General features: G+C 43.5%; 1 pseudogene; it reads left to right on the top strand.

The window, feature by feature from the left end:
• Positions 1 to 4,467: 4,467 nt before the first annotated feature.
• Positions 4,468 to 19,808, top strand: part of LOC117022593 (sorting nexin-9-like) — a 53,166-nt pseudogene continuing 37,825 nt past the window's right edge.

Raw genomic sequence — 19,808 nt, forward strand, 5'->3', positions numbered from 1 at the left:
GGGCTTCATCTTTTCTAACGTCGTCCTAAAGACACAGGCCTGATTCCGAGCTACTTAAGCATGGTTTATTTTCATGTTTATGCTTTCTGTGTAGCTTTTTTCTATATAAATCCATTTTCTCATAAGTATGTTTCATATTTATATATTTTAGGCTTCCAAATGTACTTTTAACACAGTGTTTCTTCTTCAGAATCCCATTTTACCATGGGCTACTGTGTAACGAATGATAGCTTACGTATAATGAGATTTACGATATGTCAGAGCCATTCTCTTCACACACTCAACACAATTCCATCAGGGATGGAAAACGATAGATAAAAGGAGAAAACGTTGTACATTGTTATACTAGATTGTACTTGCTCAAATAAAATGCAACCGTTGTTATTTCTAAGCCAATCTTAATTTTCAACAGGATCAGAGTTTCTTTCAGATCTTTATTAAAAACCATTGTGGAAAACAGCATCGAAGGCTAAGCCAACACAGGTTCTTTTGGACTACTTTCCCTCTCCTTCCTCCTCTTCCCTTCCCCCTTCCTCCTTCCTCTCTTCACTTCTCCTCTCTTCTCCTCTTCTCTCTTTCTCTCTGCCCTCCCCACCCCCCACCCCCCACCCCCGCCCTTTTCTCTCTCCCCTTCCCTCCCTACCCTCCTCCCTCTCTTTCATTTGCCCTCTGTTCTTTTAAGTCAGGCTTTTACCTTCCCCAGGCAATAGATTAGAGTTGGAGATAAAGCCCTGCTCCAAATCTACACTAGGAATTCCTTTGGTTCCTTTGTGCGGGAACTAGTCAAAACTTGAATAATCCTGAAGCAAAAAGGTTTCCCTCCTTTCTTTTCCGTCCTCTCATGGCATCTCCCCACATCCTTCCAGTTGCGGGGTGCGTGGGTGAGACAGCAGCAGAGGGCTCTCAGATGCTCTGAAGGGAGCTCCCCAGCCCTCATCAGGGAGGCATAACTTTTTAAGAACACAATTTGTGTCTTTTAACTTTTCAAAATTAACATGTTAAATATTTTTAATACAGGTTAGATATAATTGATGTTCAAAATTCAAAAGAAAATGGTATACAGTGAAAAGTCAATCTCCAATCCCTCACTCCAAGCCACCCGGTTGCCCTCAGGGCAACCAGTTACCAGTTTCTTTTTGTGTGAAAGAGATACTTTTAGATCACTGATTGTGCAGCCTGCTTCCTTAAATTACTGTGCCATCTTCAGGGCTGTGTGATGTAGTTTCTAGAGAGAGACATGTGGAGTCAGCATGTTCATGAAATCAACAAGTGAGATTACATTAGTAAGAATAAATCCAGGAGAGGACCAAGGGCTGTGACCCCAACCTACGTGGACTTGGTTCAGTTAGGTACTGAGATATGTGGGTGCTGTAACCATGCAGGGTGACCAAAAAAATTCCTGCCAGTTACTGAGTGCTTACCCTGTGCCAAGCATCATTCTATGCGCCATATGGGACTTGTCAACTTTCATTCTCATAACCCAACAAGTGTTGGTGCTTTCATTATCACCCCCATTCTGCAGATGAGGAAACAGGCTCAGAGAGGTTAGGTAACTTGCCCAAGGTCATAGAGCTGTTAGAGCTCAGGACCAAGTGTACAACTGGCAGGGAGCACAGTGCTTCTGCTTGGGGGCTGTCACCCAGGCAGGACGCAAGGCAGGGGGACCCGTGAAGTGCACACTGGCAATAGCCCAGGGAGGTGTGGCTGCTGATGGAGAGTTCTGTGCTTCCAAGGGGTTAGGTTTAGGAATACGCAAGTCTTTCCTGTTCTAATGAACAAAGGCACGTGCTGTTTCTCTGGTTTTTAAAATCTCTGATACTGGTCAGGAGAAAATGACTCCAGTTGAAGGACTGGCTATTGAAACATCAAAGCTACAGTTGTACTCATTGAAATAGAATCTTCGAAGTAAAAGAGGTCATAAAAGTATAATTTACTCCTTTAATTTGATAGACAAGGAAACCAAATTTCAGGTTGATTTACTTAATATTGATAATTACTGGCAATGGAGAGAGTAGAAACAGACTTGGACCGCTTACTATTAGTATAGTAATATATTACCATGATGGTTCTATTTTTCCATTAACTGGATTTCAACCAGCTTTTGGTGGAAGCACAGCTTTCTGAGAAAGCATTTATTTGCCATGTGGTCAGAATAGATGGAAACCCTGGAAGGAAAACCCTATCACTCATTGTGCAAAATTCCCATCTGGTCTCCTTGAAACAATGGGAGGGCAGAGAACCCTGCCAGATCGATCACAGCCTACTGCTTTACGAAGGATATTTGACATAAGGGACAATGGTTTCTAGAACAAATAAATGACTCCTAGGAAGACTTATGATCGGTCTTGCTTTTAGTGTTTGGTGAGCTCTGAGAAGCACTGACTTATGGCTTGACTTCGAAATGGATTTTTAAATTCTTCTAAAACAGTAACTCTTAGTACACTTTCGAGGAAGTGTAACTCAAATAAGGAGGTTCTTATTGAAAATGGGCTTTTTACATATAGGAGAACATGAGTGTGCCCATATGTTTATTCTAGTTGGCATTTCATATAGTATTTAGAATCTTGATTCCTATTTTTAACTAGTTTTGTGCCTGTTGTGAAGCACGCTGATGTGGGAGAACACTGAACTGTGTGATCTGATCTCAGGCCTTACCCAGTTGTTCCCTAAGTCAGACATACTCTTGAATGGCTGTACATATTCCGTATTTATTTAGCACATAAGAATATTTAATGTCACAGCCTTATATATAATACCGTATGTGCAATTTCTGTAATATCTTACTTTCCTTGAAACATTCTTAGTCTATGAAGACTTCAAAACTGATCGGTGGTATGTCGTGCCGTGGACTCTTCAAGTTAAGCCAAAGCTTGAGAGTAAGGGGCAGAACAGAGGTGTGGCAGCCGCTGTCTAGCAGTCACCATTACCAGGGAGAAAAGAAAGCTGCAGGTGCTTGAACGCATCCACTCCTCCCCACCCATCCTGGTGGAACCCAGAGGAACCTGGCAGAGTTAGCTGGGACACCTTAGGCAGTGCAGTGTGGCAGACAGCCTCTGGTTACAAGGAGGCAGCCCCGGGAACTCACAGGCCTGCGGTTCCATCGCCTGCCACATCCCCCGACAGGAATGGTACCCAGACCAAGGTGACTGGTCACAGAGAGGATGCCCACCACGTTGGGAAATACAAGGCATTTTCCAGGGCCAAGGGGACACCACCCCATCGAGATCCCAGAAGTCCCAGCAATGCAGGTAAGAGAAAACAAAATCTTGCCCTATAGCACCATCTACTGGAAAGAAGAGAAATACCTCTACTTATGAACCTGTTGAATCGTTAAAAGCAAAACAGTATCTAAAAAAGAAGAGTTAAGTACCTCAAATGCGCAGTAGAGAAACAATCCATCAAGTACCACGAAAAAACCAAGGTAACACGATACCTCAGAAAGAAAATAAAGAATCACGAGAAACCAAAGTCAAAGACATAGAAAACTGACATAAATGACAGAGTTGGAGATTGCAGTTTTGAAAAAACTCAATGGAATGCAAGAAAATTCAGAAAAGCAGTTCAATGAGCTCAGGAATAAAATCACTGAACAAAAGAAGTACTTTACTAAAGAGACTGAAGCTATAAAACAGAGCCGAACAGAAATTCTGGAGCTGAAGAACTCAAAAAATGAGCTGAAGAATGACTTAGAGAGGATGGGAAAGAGAACAGACCAGATGGAAGAGAGAATCAGTGATTGAAGATGGAAATCTAGAAATGACTCAGGTGGAAGAAGAGAGAGAACTGAGAGTTTTAAAACAAAAAATGAAAGAACTCTACGAGAACTGTCTGACTCCATTAGAAAGAGCAATATAAGAATAATGGGGATACCAGAAGAAGAGAGAAAGGAACAGAGAGCTTATTCAAACAAATAGTCGAGATCTCCGCAAACTATGGGAAGAACTGGACTCTCGAATTCGATAAACTAACAGAACACCTAATTGTCTCAATGCAGAAAAACCTCCTGCAACACACATTATATTAAAACTATCCAAAGTTAATAACAGAATTCTCAAGCAGCCAGGGAAAAGAAGACCGAAACCTACAAAGGAAACCCCATTAGATTACCATCAGATTTTTCAGCAAGAAAGCTTACAAGCTAAGAGAGAGTGAAATCAAATGTTCAACATATTGAAAGAAAAAGCACCAGCCAAGAATAATATATCCAGCAAAGTTATCCTTTAGATATGAAGGAGAAATAAAGGCTTTCCACACAGACAAAGGCTGGGGGAATTTTCCACCACAAGACCTGCATTACAAGAAATGTTGAGAGAGGAGCAGGTGACAGCTGGAGTTGCTGAGTATCCAGACTCAGGGCAGAGGTGGCCCTGCTGCTGCTATAGCTGCACCAGGACCCTGCCACAGCCGCCCTCGCCCGCCTTCCTCAGGCCCACAGTCGCGGCCACTCTGAGCAGGGGATCTACTACCATGGCCACCAAATGTCCGGTTTTGTATGATTTTGCTGCTGAACCTAGAAATAATTAACTGATAGTAATAAAGGAGAAATCATCACAATTAAAATTCTGGATGTTTGTGGAAGATGGCTGCTGGAAGGAAGAAAAAGCAAGGGAGAATGAGGTCTTGTTCGTACAGACTATGTTGAAATTTTGCCCAATCATGGAAAATATCCATTTTCTTGTGGAAATTCAATGGCTGACCAAGCCTTTGTTGATTCCCTCTCAGCAAATACAGCTCAAGCCAACAGTAATAACCAGGTCGGCAGTGGCAATGACCCCTGGTCAGCCTGGAGTGCTTCCAAATCTGGAAATTGGGACAGCACAGATGACTGGGGAACCAAGCCAGAGGGGGCTGCAGCCCAAAGAAATACTTCTTATAACTGGGACTCTGCCTTTCGTTATCCCCAGGTCTGCCAAGGACCAGCAACTGGTGACAATGACTGGGATGACCCCAAGTCGTCACCTCCCCACTTCAAGGATTCAGCGTCAGCCAAAGCAGGAGGCGCTCAATGCAGAAACAGCCGTGCTAGCTGAAGCTGCCACTTAACAAATTTCCTGAATTTGCAAAACCTGGAATAGAAGTGTGTTTGTTGGCCAAGCATCTAGCAAAACACAAAGAGAAAATTCCTATCATTATTGGAGATTACGGCCCAATGTGGGTTTATCCTACCTCTATATTTGACTGTGAGTTAGCAGATCCCAGGGAAAGGCTCCAAAAAGTATGGGCTAATGATCTGAGCTACATTGAATATCAGTTCACAACTAATACTAAGCGAGCTGTCAATCACAGGGGTCAGTACTTTGACTGGTTATATGAGCACCTCCTGGTTATGTTTGGGTCAGCCAGTCCAATCCCTTCTCTTCCAGATAAGCAAATCACAGGTTGCTTTGAAGAAGATTTTATCAAAATGCTCATGGATGACCAGGATGTGTTGTCATCCAGGAGTTTCAGAAAGTAAGGTTTTTTAAAGCAATTTCTAAATTTCTGGGATGAAAAAGAATGGAAAACTTGGAAGAGGAAGGGTGAGAAAGATGAGCGGGTGGGAGTTAAGATATTTTCCACCGTGGAACCAGAGGCACCTGACTTGCACTCATTACAAATAGAGCAGAAGTGCGATGCTGTTGGTAAATTCATCAAAGCCACGGATGGTGGTGTGAAGGAGCGGCTTGGGGCCAAGGGGCAAATTTTTTACAAAAATTATACACACACACACACACATCTATGTATATGAATTTATAGAAAATGGGTAGGACTTTTATTAGGTGCTCTGAGAGACCTTTCACTGCAATTCAACTAGACCCTGGAGAGATCTGTCCTCACACTCTCCAAGAGCCACTGTGGGGACAGAGCCCCAGAAAGCAGTTTCCAGGCTCTCGGCCTCACTTAGAAAGGTGCTGGCTCAGGTAGTAAATGGCCATCAACTGTGATTGGATGGCCATCAGCTGTAACCAGTGAGCCATTGGCCACTAATGTAACTGCCGCGGCTACGCTAGCAGCAAATGGGGACTAGCAAGGAGATGGTGGCTGAGTAGCAAGAGCGGATTGCAGTTAGCAAGTGGGGTTGGTTGGCAGAGAGACAAGTGGACGGCAGGTTGCAGATAGAGTGGCTCCTGTTTCCTGTGTCTCCAACCCAGCTGCCAGCGAGACTATAGTGGTATGACTCCCCTATCTATGGCTCCATGGGTGTTCCTTTCTGACCTCACCATATCCTGCGTTCTTGTGTGGGGAGCGGGACTAGAGACTCCAGATGGGACCCCACATGACACCCCGCATGACAGCCACCCCCTGGCGGTGTGGGGGGGTGGTAAATGCAAGCTGGGTGGAGCAGGTGACACCTGAAGGGGCAGGTTGCCTTGGGTGGGGGAGGCCTATAGCAGTATTGTTGTTGGGATACATGCCCTTGGCCAGGGTGGGGTGGGGATGCTGGGCTTGGGTTCTGGGTTGAGAAGGGTATCGAGCAGAACTGCAGGGGAGAAACAAATCATCTCTGGAGAGAAGCTTCCCTAATTCAGACCTGGAGGGCTCCAGGAGCAATGATTCCGCAAAGATCACCAAAACACGTACCAAGGCAAGCCACCGTGAGAGCAGAAACAACCTTCACACCTCCAGGTTGCACAGGCATGTTTTAGATCAGTGAGGAAAGGAGACATACTTCATAAGCAGTGCTGGGTAGTTGGTTATTCACATGAGGAAAAAGAAATACCGGGGGTACCAAAAAAATGTATACAAGTGGACACTTTGGTCAACGTTGCTCAAGCCATAGTTTGCTGTAATCAGAACTGTCTGGACACTACTGATGGTAACCACTTTGAGCACCTCTTGTAATTGCAGAAGTCAAACATGTCTTGCATTCATCTTTTGTTATTGATATATATTGAGTATTACAATTTTAATACAGTTTTCCTTTCTTAAAATGTGTATAAACTTTTTTGGTGCCCTCTGTATTTATCTTACAACATATCCACAAATCAGCTTCTGATGGACTCAGACTTGAATATGAGAAGCAAAACTATCAGAACAGCATATAACAGAGTATCTTCTTGACCTTGGAGTAGTGAATGCTTCCTTCAAGTTTTAAACAAGATAGAAACAAACGAGCTATTAAAAAAAATAGAGTGATAAATTTGACATTAAAACTAAGAATTTCGATTTCAAGTGGATATCTAAAACACAAATGGGGTCCTAACTTTTGCAATAGATGTAATTAAGAGTAAAATCCAAAAGATATAAAGAACTTCTATATATCAAAGACAAGTTAATTCAAACACAAATGAATGGGAGACATAAGTATTTTATACGTAGGAGAGGATTGTATAGCAAAGAAGCCCATGAAAAGCTGTCTTACCTCTATTAATGAAGGAAATACAACTTAAGGTCATGCGAGACCATTTAGGAATGATTAGATTGATAAATTAGGAAGTCTGGCAATACAGAAGATTAAAAAGGGTACAGGAGGCTTCCCCTTCTGGCCGTGATGGAGTAACAGGGACCAAATTTATCCTCCCATCTTAGACAACTGAAAAAGTATGAGGAAGCACTTATTTTCAGCCACACGGGACAGGGGTCCCTGAGAGAAAGGACACAATTGAGGTGCGCTCTGCCATTGCCCAGCACGGTGTTTGGAAAGTGTTTCCAAGGCCACTGTGCAGGGAGGGAACCAAAGGGCCCAGGGGTCTCCCTAGGTTGTGTGTTTATGATGCCCAGGCAGCCAGAGTTCCCGGAGAAGAGAGCACCACACGGAGGAGCCCCAGCCCTGCAGAGGCTTCCTCTCAAGTCAGCACACGCTGACACGCAGGCTCGTGCTCTTGCCCAGCCTGTGGGAAGAACCAGGCGAAGCAGCAGGTGGAAGGGTTCTCATCTCACACAGAGCCAGACATGGTTTGTGTTTCCAATGGCCCATGTGGAAAACGCGTAATTCAGGGGGCAGCAGGTGGGTCTCAGAAAAGGACTGCCTCTGTGAGCGAGCCTGGAAGCAGGTCCCTCCGCAGTCCGCCTCATGGGAGGCTGAGAGGACCCAGCTACATCAGGGCTGGATTCCTCATTCACAGAAACTACGAGATAATAAATGATGTTTTAAACCAGTTTGGGGATTATTTGTTACACAGCAGTTGATAATGAATACACCCACTTGCCAGGACTGGTCTAACAATCTATGCAATTGAATGTCCAGTCTGCCAACCACAGAGACTAGTACTGTGCCCCCGAATTGGCACTATCCCCTGAACAGACCGACCAGCCACTAGGAGACAGGTCTACTTCATAGGACCCCCTTCCATCCAGGAAAGGACAGAGAAGCATTCAGATAAGAATAGGCACATAGCCTAGATATGGGTTGGCCTTTCCTGTCTGGAGAGCCTCAGACAACTATCCCCTGGCCCACGATGCTTCATAACATTACATCAGGCCTGGGGGTACTTTACCACAAGACAGGTGTGCGAGTGGGCCCCTGGTTGAATCACAGAACCCAGAAGCAGCTGATCTGCTAAGGGGTTGGAACAGGCTATTAAAGGTACAGCAGAACCACCTGCTCCAGGGAAATTCTTTAAGAGGATGAGATGCCGTCCTCCATGGCACATTCCGCAGTTTAAAGACCTTTACACAGTGCTGTGTAAATAGGAGGAATACACAGGCCTGCGGACCAAGAGGTCCTGCCTCCATCATTCCCAGGAGCCGACTGGGGAAGGAATTGGTGTTTGCCACCCCTACAAGTCTGGGCTCTGCAGGCCTAAAAGTCATGGTTCCCAGGAGACACTCCCACCAGGAGAAGTGCCATCTGGCACTCAGGCTCCTTGTGCCAAGGTACCTACAGCAGGAAGAGGAGTCACCCTCCTGGCAGCACCAATTGACAGGATCACCAGGAGGAGGACGGTCTTCTGTTCCACACTAAAGACAGAGGAAAATATATTTGGCACCCAGGTGATCCAATGGGGCACCTCTTAAAGGTAAATGGACAAGTGCAGCAAACCCAGCTGAGAAAGGCTTGGTGATCAATGGCTCAGACACCACCAGGTGGCCACTGAGGCCAGTGGATGTGCTGGCTGAAGAATGGAGGAATCTAGAATGCATGCTGGAGGAGGTTGTATTGATTGCAGCCTTACGCCCCTCTGCTGTGGGAGGGGCTGTGGTTCGTCCTACTAACCTTCCTCCTCTCAGCTCCCCCCAGGAAGACGCCCTGCAGAATCTCAAAGGAGCTGCTTCCATATGTATGTGATTCTGAGCAGCTCAAGGGGCATACTGTGGTGAACACGATGACACACCAGCCATCTTCCCCTTCAATGAAGGAACTGAAGACCCAGCTGTTGGGAGTACTGTCCGCACACAACCTTTGGCTCAGCCCCTTCAGGGACTACTGCCTCAGCTGGAAGAGCTCCTTCACCCAAAGTAACGGCAGCCCACATCCAGCAACAGAACTGCCTCTTTCTCGTTGTGCATTTTAGAGTGATTTTCTTTTCTTTTAAGATTTTATTGGGGAATGGGAACAGGACTTTATTGGGGAACAGTGTGTACTTCCAGGCCTTTTTTTTTTTTTCCCAAGTCAAGTTGTTGTCCTTTCAATCCTAATTGTAGAAGGTGCCATTCAGCTTCAAGTTGTCCTTTCAGTCTTAGTTGTGGAGGGCACAGCTCAGCTCCAGGTCCAGTTGCCATTGCTAGTTGCAGGGGGCACAGCCCACCATCCCTTGCGGGACTCAAACCAGCAGCCTTGTGGTTGAGAGGATGCACTCCACCCAACTGAGCCATCTGGGAGCTCAGCGGCAGCTCAGCTCAAGGTGCCATGTTCAATTTTAGTTGCAGGGGACGCTGCTCACCATCTCTTGTGGGACTCGAGGAGTTGAACTGGCAACCTTGTGGTTGAGAGCTCACTGGCCCCTGTGGGAATCGAACCGGCAGCCTTCGGAGTTAGGAGCACGGAGCTCTAACCGCCTGAGCCACTGGGCCGGCCCTAGAGTGATGTTTAAGGGATTTTCCCTCACTCACCTCTCTTCTTCTTATGCTGCTCCTGGGAATGAGGACTGGGATGAATTAGAAGCATCTGGAACCCAACTCAGTAGAGAAGATAGCAGGAATCTCCTGCCTTTCTCTTTTCTTGATGGGAATTTTTAAAGATTATGATGTGAAACAAACCTCACCCTCCACAACCCTCTTTTTTACTGCTACTGCATTATTTTGCAGCTTTTTAATCCCCCCCTTTATGTTGTCATTAATTTCAAGGAGAAAGGATCTCTTCTGGATTCTTTCTCCATTTTACCCCAAGGTCTAGAATAGACACAAATTTAAAAAAAGAAATTGGCAACTTTCATGAGGTGTGGGAGTGTATGTGTGTGAAAGAACCATAACCGTGACAGTCATGTTTGGATTGACTGTTCCATTTCATTGGTTTTATCTATGAAATGGAGACCCCTGGAGCCTATGAGCCTGGTATGAGGTAAGCATGGAAGCTCCTATTTGAGGTGAGACGATATCAGAAACCAAGTACGTTAGTGGGGACTGCAAGATACGGTCTTTTATCATTATTATTATTATTATTATTATTATTATTATTATTGGGGAATATTGGGGAACGGTATATTTCTCCTGGGCTCATCAGCTCCAAGTCATTGTCCTTCAGTCTAGTTGTGGAGGGCACAGCTCAGCTCCAAGTCCTGTTGCCGTTTTCAATCTTTGGTTGCAGGGGGCGCAGCCCACCATCCCATGTGGGAATTGAACCGGCAACCTTGTTGTTGAGAGCAGCACTCTAACCAACTGAGCCATCTAACCGCCCGTCCAGAAGCTCAGCGGCAGCTCGTTGTCTTCAATCCAGTTGTGGACGATGCAGCTCACTGGCCCATGTGGGAATCCAACCAGCGACCCTGTTGTTCAGAGCTCACGCTCTATCTAACCACCTGAGCCATCCAGCCGACCCAAGATAGGGTCTTTTTGCCCATCTCTGGAACTTGCCACAAAATGTTGTGGTAATGGGAGCCTCAGAGGCAGAGAAGCAAAAGAGATATACGAAAATTTATGGAGTCACATTTTCAGAATGGAATGAATTTAGAGCTGTCAACTCACTGGTTCCTGTGGCAGAACGCCTGGGAACATGCAGACAGGCCTCGCTGGTGAAGAGTTTAGTCAGGAATCATGTCAGATTTCTAAATATACACTGACAGAAGGAGGAAAGACCTCTGCGTATGTGCTAAACCAGAGAGACTTATGCTTCAGGCACAGGAAGATGGGAAGCTCCTGGGAGCAGTCCGAAATTGAGCTCTGTTGGAGTCATGTTCCAGGGGAGCAGAGCAGTACTGGGGAAACAGTGGCCCCAGTTCTAGCTGTCAGGGAAGCTAAGTCCAAGAGGAGGAAAGAGAGAGCACCAAGACTCTTCTGAGAACAAGACCTGATAGTAGAGTGGTCACACCCGGGGAGTAGAAGCAATCATGACCCTGGATGCTAAATTCTTGACCATGAAATTCTAAGGAGTGGAGATGAGCAGGTCCCTGCTGCTCGACAAAGGAGCCCTTGGAGCAAACCCAAGGCCACGGTCACTACTGCGCCCCTTTCCCTCCAGTGCAGGGCCTTAGGTCACAGTTAGGATAGTGGAGACCAACAGCCACTGGTAGGATGTAGTTAGGAAAATATTTAAGTTCATGGCTTCCAGGGAATAACAGAGTTTGAAATGTACATCCCTCTGCTTGGCTACAAGAAGGATGGGCTTTTTATAGGACACTGTCCTCATGGTAAAATCATCACTTTAGTCATCTAGTTATCAAGGACAAAAAAGGTGGTTGAGCAGAAAAGGGCTCTCAGGCACTCCCGTTCCTCTCTCTCTCTCTCTCTCTCTCTCTCTCTCTTTTATTTTTTTGCCCCCCACTCTTGCAGAAGCAGAAACCTTGGACACAGTGGCTAAATAGTGGAGCAATCATTGATGTCTTTGGCCAGCAGAATGAGGGGGTGGGGGGGGAGGTGGAGTTGTACGGACAGGTGTATGAACACCTTATATTTATTAGACTCTGGGGTGGGGTCAGAATTAAGACCCCACATGTCCACACTCTAATCCCTGAAACCTGTGAATATGTCACTTTACATGGCAAAAGGGACTCTGCAGCTGTGATTAAGGATTTTGAGGTAGGGAGATTATCCTGGATTATCCAGGTGGATCCAAAGTAATCACACGGGTTCTTATAAGAAGGAGGCAGGACGGTCAGAATCGGAGAGAGAGATAGACTGGGAGATGCTATAGCACTGGCTTTGAAGATGGAGGAAGGGGCCACAAGCCAAGGAACGCAGTGGCCTCTGGAAGCTGGAAAAAAGCAAGGAAGAGATTCTTTTCTAGAGTCTCCAGAAGGAATTGCAGCCCTTCTTCTGACCTCCAAAATTGAAGATAATAAATTTGTGGTGTTTTCAGCCACTAAGTTGTGGTAATTCATTCTAGCAGCCATAGAAAACTCATACAGATTCCTACTCAGTTCTATGAGAGCAAGAGTGTTTCACCATGGAGTCCCAGCCCAGGCCTACTGAATCAGAAACACTGGGAAAATTGCAGACACTTCTGATACCCAGCCAGGGTGGAGAACTGCTTCCATTGTGGTTCTTCTCTTCTTTTCATAGCCAGAACTCAGGTCTCAGGGGATGTGTGTGAGGATGCATTTATGCTGATCCAGGAACACAATCCCCTTTGTGAAGCAGAGAACATAATTTCAAGAAATCGTAGAGGTGCAAAAACTCCTTTTCCTACTGCCCTCCTAGGTTCTCTGGCTGGGGTCTGTAAACTAGACTGACTGGCAAGAGGAAAGCAAGCACAATTCCTTAGCTGTGTGTCACCCGCACACGTGGAGCACCCAGAGATGAGTACTATAAAGGGTGCTTGGAACCTGGGCTTGCATAGCATTTTAGCAAAGGGACACTAAATTCTTAGAGAAGTGGCAAGCAAAGGAAAAGGACCTTGAGTCTCTAAGAGCACAAATTGTGAGAAGGCAAATGTACATGAGAAATTAATGGTAGAAAGGCTAGTTAGTAAAGGTTGTTATGTAGATTCCTCTGGCACTGTCTCCAGACTGATTAGGGTCTAAAGTTGTCTATGGTGATTAACTTTTGATCTTCTTGGTAGAGAAGGGAGGGGGGTCAACTCTGTAAATTTCTGTCTTGCTTTTAGGCAAATAGGGGGCAGGCAGAAAGCTTTTCTTGTAGCTGCCGCTTCTTACTTGTGTTCTGCTCAAAATAATCCAAAAGCCAAAGTGGCATATTTTGGGGTGGCATATACTACCACTCTACAATACCTAATACTTACCATTTCCCACAGGCCAGAATGATTCAACAATTTTTTTTTTTTGAACGCTAAGAAGACATAAAAATAATTTAAAATGAAATTTTTAGCAATTTCAAATTCACGTTTTGTCTCAGGTGCTATGAATTTTGTTTAGTGCTTAAGATTTAATAATTTTTTTTTAGAGAAAAAATATTACTGCCTGAAAGTAAAAGATGTAACCTATCAACATAATAGAAGATAACAGAAGATATAATAGAAGAAACCAAAGATTTCTCTATTTTTCCTTTGCACACCTGCCTCTGGATGTGGCACAGGTGAGAACCCTCATTGTGGTGCCATCAGGATTTAAATACTTATCACAACGATTCGGCCCATCACAAGGGATGAGCACAGATGTAATTCCAAAGAACAATTCGAGTACGTGTTCCTGACATATTATCACAATAGGTAAGTGGATTGTGTTTTTTTTTGTAGTTATTTTGCCTAGATTCATGCCCAGTAAAGAGAAAAATGCTAATGGACAATCTAGTTAAGAACAATTTTATTAAAATAATAAACTAATTTAATGCTAATTCATAGAGATAATATAATGATACCATTTTTTTTTTTAAAAAAAGAATATAAGCCAATTATAGAAATACCCCCTTATCCACAGAGGATACTTCTAAGACCCCCAGTGGATGCCTGAAGCTGCGGTTAGTACTGACCCCGATATATACTGTTTTTTCCTAAACATACATACCTACGATAAAAGTTTAATTTATAAATTAATCACAATAAGAGATTAAGAACAATAACTAAGAATAAAATACAACAATGATAGCAAAATACTGTAATGAAAGTATGTGAATGTGGTCTCTCTCTCTCTAAATATCTTGCTGTACTGCACGCACCCTTCTTGTGATGATGTGAGATGATACAAGGCCTACCGATGAGCTGAAAGGATATACTCAGAATGATGCACAATTTAAACCTTACGAATTGCTTATTTCTGGAATTTTCCATTTAATATTTTCAGACTGGGGTTGACCGCAAGTACTGAAACCAGGAAAAGTGAAAGTGCGGAAAGCTAAACCGTGGGGAGGGGACACTATGTGCTTAAGTGAAAGCCCTATGGAAAGGTAGAACACTGGGCTTCATTAATCACGTCTGTCATATGAATTAGTAATCTACTATGAAGAATGAATGGGGGCTGGCCCGGTGGCTCAGGCGGTTAGAGCTCCATGCTCCTAACTCCGAAGGCTGCCGATTGGATTCCCACATGGGCCAGTGGGCTCTCAACTACAAGGTTGCCAGTTCTAATTCCTCAAGTCCCGCAAGGGATGGTGGGCAGCGCCCCCTGCAACTAAAATTGAACACGGCGCCTTGAGCTGAGCTGCCGCTGAGCTCCCGGATGGCTCAGTTGGTTGGAGTGCGTCCTCTCAACCACAAGGTTGCCGGTTTGACTCCCACAGGGGATGGTGGGCTGTGCCCCCTGCAACTAGAAAAAGGCAACTGGACCTGGAGCTGAGCTGCGCCCTCCACAACTAAAACTGAAAGGACAACAACTTGAAGCTGAACGGCACCCTCCACAACCAAGACTGAAAGGACAACAACTTGACTTGGAAAAAAAGTCCTGGAAGTACACACTGTTCCCCAATAAAGTCTTGTTCCCTTTCCCCAATAAAATCTTTTTTTTTAAAAAAAAAAAGAATGAATGGAAATGACCTATGAGAGGAAAGTCCAAGAGAGAGAAGATGAATAAGTTGATTTACAAAAACAGGCAGTGGCAGGATTTGACTTACAAGCCCTAGTTTGCCAACCCCTACAGCTAGCTGAGAAGGATGTTTCCATGATGAAGTGATTGAGAAACTCAAAGGACTAATAATACGTCATGATACATGAGTATTATGAAATTCTAATTTAAGTGTCCATAAATACAGTTTATGGGAACTCAGCCATGACTACCATCTATGTGTCATCCACGGCTGCTTTTGCTCTACAACTGCACAGGTGACAGAGACAGTTTGGACTGAAAACCCTGAAATATTTGCTATCTGGTTCCTTACAGAAAACGCTTGACATTCCCTTCTCTAGAGCAGTGGTTCTCAATTTTGAAACCATCTGGGAAGCTTTAATGATACTGATTTAAATGGTTGAGCCTGGGCCTGGGGGTTGCAACACCGGTGGCCTTAAGACACAGCCAAGGGTGAAAAGTTCTGCCCTGAAACCACCCCTCAGGCTGAGACGCGTTTAGGACTGGCTCTCATCTCTGTCTGCCCTGTGGAACCACCTGAAAACTTCTAAAAAATACCAAAGTTGGATTCCAGGTCCATCCAATTAAATCAGAATGGGGGATCGTGAGGGGTAGAAAAGTGGGCATCAGAATGTTTTATAAACACCCGTGTGATTCCCATACGCCGCAAAGCTGACAACAAGCGGCCGACTGGGTGAGTTAAATCTCAGCTCTTCACTTCATAGATGTGTGACCTCAAACAGGTGACTGGCTCTAAACCTGATTCCCTTACCTGTAGACAGTCAGATCGCCAGGAGGGGCCTGAATGTAAAAGGGTCTCCTGGGGCCTTGCACATGAATCAGTACATCTTAGATCATTTCACTGGGTCACATTCAAATAAACATACATCTCAGAATCCTTGGAGCTCAAAATCGAGTGTTATCTGATCAGACCTCTGATCTGACTTCTTTGGGGAATGAAGAAGAACAGACTTTGCCACTCCAAAACTTGCCTCTTTGGGATATTAAGAAACAGAAGACTTGGAGAAAATTTAAACTTGCCCCTAACTGCTTAAAAGAATTTAGGTAAAGGACCTGCTCCAGGTAGGGAGCTATCACTATAGATAACTATAGTTTAATATGAACTAGGTGTGATGGGCAGGGAGGAACCTAGCATGGCCCATTTGATCAAAAGCCTCTGAGTCCCATTGCTAAAGATGGCCCAACAAACATTTGTTTATCAAACGTTTGCTTTTCCATCTCTACATGAAGTGCCTTCCTGTCCTTCGCAGCCCCAAACCACAACCCCTGTCCCTTTCTCCTCGGCTCAAGGTGGTGCCTAAGCCTTAACTGCCTGATTTGTCTTTGGGCCCCATATTCTTGTGGAAACTTTGTATGTATATATGTAATTAAATTTGGTTACTTTCTCCTGTTAATCTTTCTTGTGTTATTTTATCTATTTGACCAGCCAGAAGAACAAAGAGGGTAAAGGGGACATTTTCTCCTCCATCACAGGAACTTAGAGGAAAACTCTGAATGAAAATACAAGGACAAGTCACGGTAAAATGGGAAAAATAGAGTTTGGAGTTAGAAGTTTTGGTCCTCAGAATCCTTGTAAAATAGAGTTGCCAGGTTAATGTATTTGGAACATACTTACACTAAAAAATTTTGTTTTCTATCTGAAATTTAAATTTTATTGGAAATTGCGCATTTTTATTTGCTAAATCTGTCACCCCGATATATAAACCTTAGTAGTTTTTCAAAAAATAACTAAATATAATCTTTGCTAAAATTACATTCTATTAGCCAAGTCATTCAATTATTTCCCCCAAATGCTGAATTATTACTCTGCTTTGTGTTTTAAAAGGGGGCCAAAAATATATAATTAGAACCTACTAAAATTTGCAAACAGACCGCTAGAGGGAGCCAAATTGATAAAGAAACTGAAATTACATCTTACATCCTGGACTGATTAGTCTTAATGCACAGACAGATTCAAAACAAGCTCTACATGAGAATGAATCACTTTTCTTTTTTAAAAAAATATTTTTATTAAAATAAAGCTAGCATACAACATAATTATATTAGTTTCAGGTGTACATCATAGTTATTCAACAGCACCCACCTGACCTATACAGAGTTATTACCACATTATTGATTATATTCCCTATGTTACAGAAGTGATCACCATGGTAAGTCCAGCAACCATCTGACACCGTACTATGCTATCACAATATTATTGACTATATTCCCCACGCTGTATATTACATCTCCAAGACTTATCTGTTTTATATCTGGAAATTTGAACCTCTTATTCTTCTTTATCTTTCCCCCCGTTTTAAATTTTTTCAATTACAGTTGACATTCAGTATTATTTTATATTAGTTTCAGGTGCACAGCATAGGGGTTAGACATATAATTTAGGAAGTGATCCCCCCGACTAGTACCCACCTGGCAAAATACATAGTTATTACCATATTATTGACTATATCCCCTATATTTTACATCCCCATGACTATTTTGTAACTACCAATTTGTATTTCTTAATCCCTTCACCTTTTTCACCCTGGCCCCAACCCCCTCCCATCTATCACCCCGATAGATCTAGTGTATGCACCCACCTGACACATACATGGTTATTACAATATTATTGACTGTATTCCTTATGCTACACCCTACATCCCCATGGCTACTGTGTAACAACCAATTTGTACTTCTTAATCCCTTCACCTTTACACCTACTTCCAGCCCCCTCCCGTCTGGCAACCATCAAAATGTTTCTGTATCTATGAGTTTATTTCTGTTTAATTTGTTTATTTTGTTCTTTAGATTCCACCTGTAAGTGCAATCATATGACATTTATCTTTTGCTGTCTGACTTACTGTACTCAGCACAATACCCTTATGTCCATGTTGTCACAGATGGCAAGATTTTGTTCTTTTTTATGGCTGAGTAATATTCCATTGTATATATGTACCACCTCTTCTTTATTTGTTCATCCATTCAGGGACACCCAGATTGCCTTCATATCTGGGCTTATGTAAATAATGCTGCAATGAACATATGGATGAGCACGTCCCCTCAAAGTACCATTTTGGGTTTTTTCGGGTAAATACCCAGAAGTGGGATTACTAGGTCCTTCTTTGTCTCTTCCTACAGTCTTTGTTTTAAAGTCTGTTTTATCTGGTATAAGTATTGCTACCCCAGTTTTTGTTTGTTTGTTTCCATTTTCATGAAATATCTTTTTCCATCCCTTTACTTTCTGTCTGCATGTGTCTTTCAATCTGAAGGGAGTCTCTCGTAAGCAGCATATGTAAGAGTCTTGTTTTCTTATCCATCAGCTCCCCTATCTTTTGATTGGAGCATTTAATTTATTTACACTGAAAGTAATTGTTGATAGGTATGTAGTTATTGCCGTTTTATTATTCACTTTATTTATTTATTTATTTATTTATTTATTTATTTATCATCTTAAAAAGTCCCTCTAACATTCCTTGTAATTCTGTTTTGGTGGTGATGAACATCTTTAACTTTTTCTTGTCTGGGAAGCTCTTTATCTGTCCTTCAATTCTAAATGATACCTTTGCTGGGCAGAAGTAGGTCCTTGCTTTTCATAACTTTGAATATTTTGTGCCAATCTTTCTGGCCTGCAAAGTTTTTGTTGAGAAATCAGCTGACAGACTTATGGGAACTCCTTTGTAGGTAACTAACTGCTTTTCTCTTGCTGCTTTTAAGATCCTCTGTCTTTAACCTTTGACATTTTAACTATGATGTGTCTTGGTGTTGGCCTCTTTGGGTTCATCTTGTTTGGGACTCTCAGCACTTCCTAAGCTTGTATGTCTATTTCCTTCACCAGGTTAGAGAAATTTTCCATCATTATTTCTTCAGATAGGTTTCCAATCCCTTGCTCTCTCTATTTTCCTTCTTGTACCCCTATAATGGGGTTTGTACGCAAATGTTGGTATGCCTGAGGTTGTCCCAGAGGCCCCTTAAACTATCCTCAATTTTTTGGATTTTTTTTTCTTTTGCTATTCTGATTGGGTGTTTTCTGCTACCTTATCTTCTAAATGACTGATTTGATCCTCTGCTTCGTCTAATCTAATGTTGATTCCATGTAATGTATTCTTCATTTCTGTTATTGTATTCCTGACTTTTGACTGATTCTTTTTTATGTTTTCTATCTCCATTTTTATGTTTCCTCTCTCCTTGTTGAAGTTCTGAGATCACTAAGTATCTTTATAACCAGTGTTTGGAACTCTGCATCTGATAGTTTACTTATATCCATTTTAGTTCTTTTTCTGGCGCTTTGTTCTGATTTTTTTCATTTGGGACATGTTTCTTTGTCTCCTGATTTTAGTTGCCTCCCTGTGTTAGTTTCTATGTATTATGTAGGGCTGCTATGTCTCCTGGTCTTAGTAGAGTGGCATTATGTAGTAGGTGTGCTATGGGACTCAGTGGTGCAATCTTCCTAGTCACTTGAGTCACACACTCCAGGTATATACCTTGTATGGCTTGTGTGTGCTCTCCTCTTGTAGTTGAGCCTTGATTGTTATTTGCATGTCAGTAGGTGGGATTGACCCTCAGGCTCATTGGTTGTAAGGACTGGCCATGACTACAGTGGAGGAGTTGTGGTGCAGGGGCTGACCTTTCAGAGCAGGATCTGCCTCAGCAGGGCTCTGGTGCTTGCCCAACCTACCCCTTGGGTGTGTTTTCTTTGGAGGTGGCTGGGTGGTACTCCAGCTCCTTTTGAAGCTAGCTGCTGGGGGCACCAGCCCCAAGGCCATCTCAGAGGGGACCTGCTGCAGGTATAATTCAGCCACAGCCAATGCCCCACTCGGGGCCACCCAGAAGGAGCCACAA

This window comes from Rhinolophus ferrumequinum, chromosome 5 (assembly GCF_004115265.2).
Source record: "Rhinolophus ferrumequinum isolate MPI-CBG mRhiFer1 chromosome 5, mRhiFer1_v1.p, whole genome shotgun sequence".
In the NCBI taxonomy this organism is placed as follows: Eukaryota; Metazoa; Chordata; class Mammalia; order Chiroptera; family Rhinolophidae; genus Rhinolophus; species Rhinolophus ferrumequinum.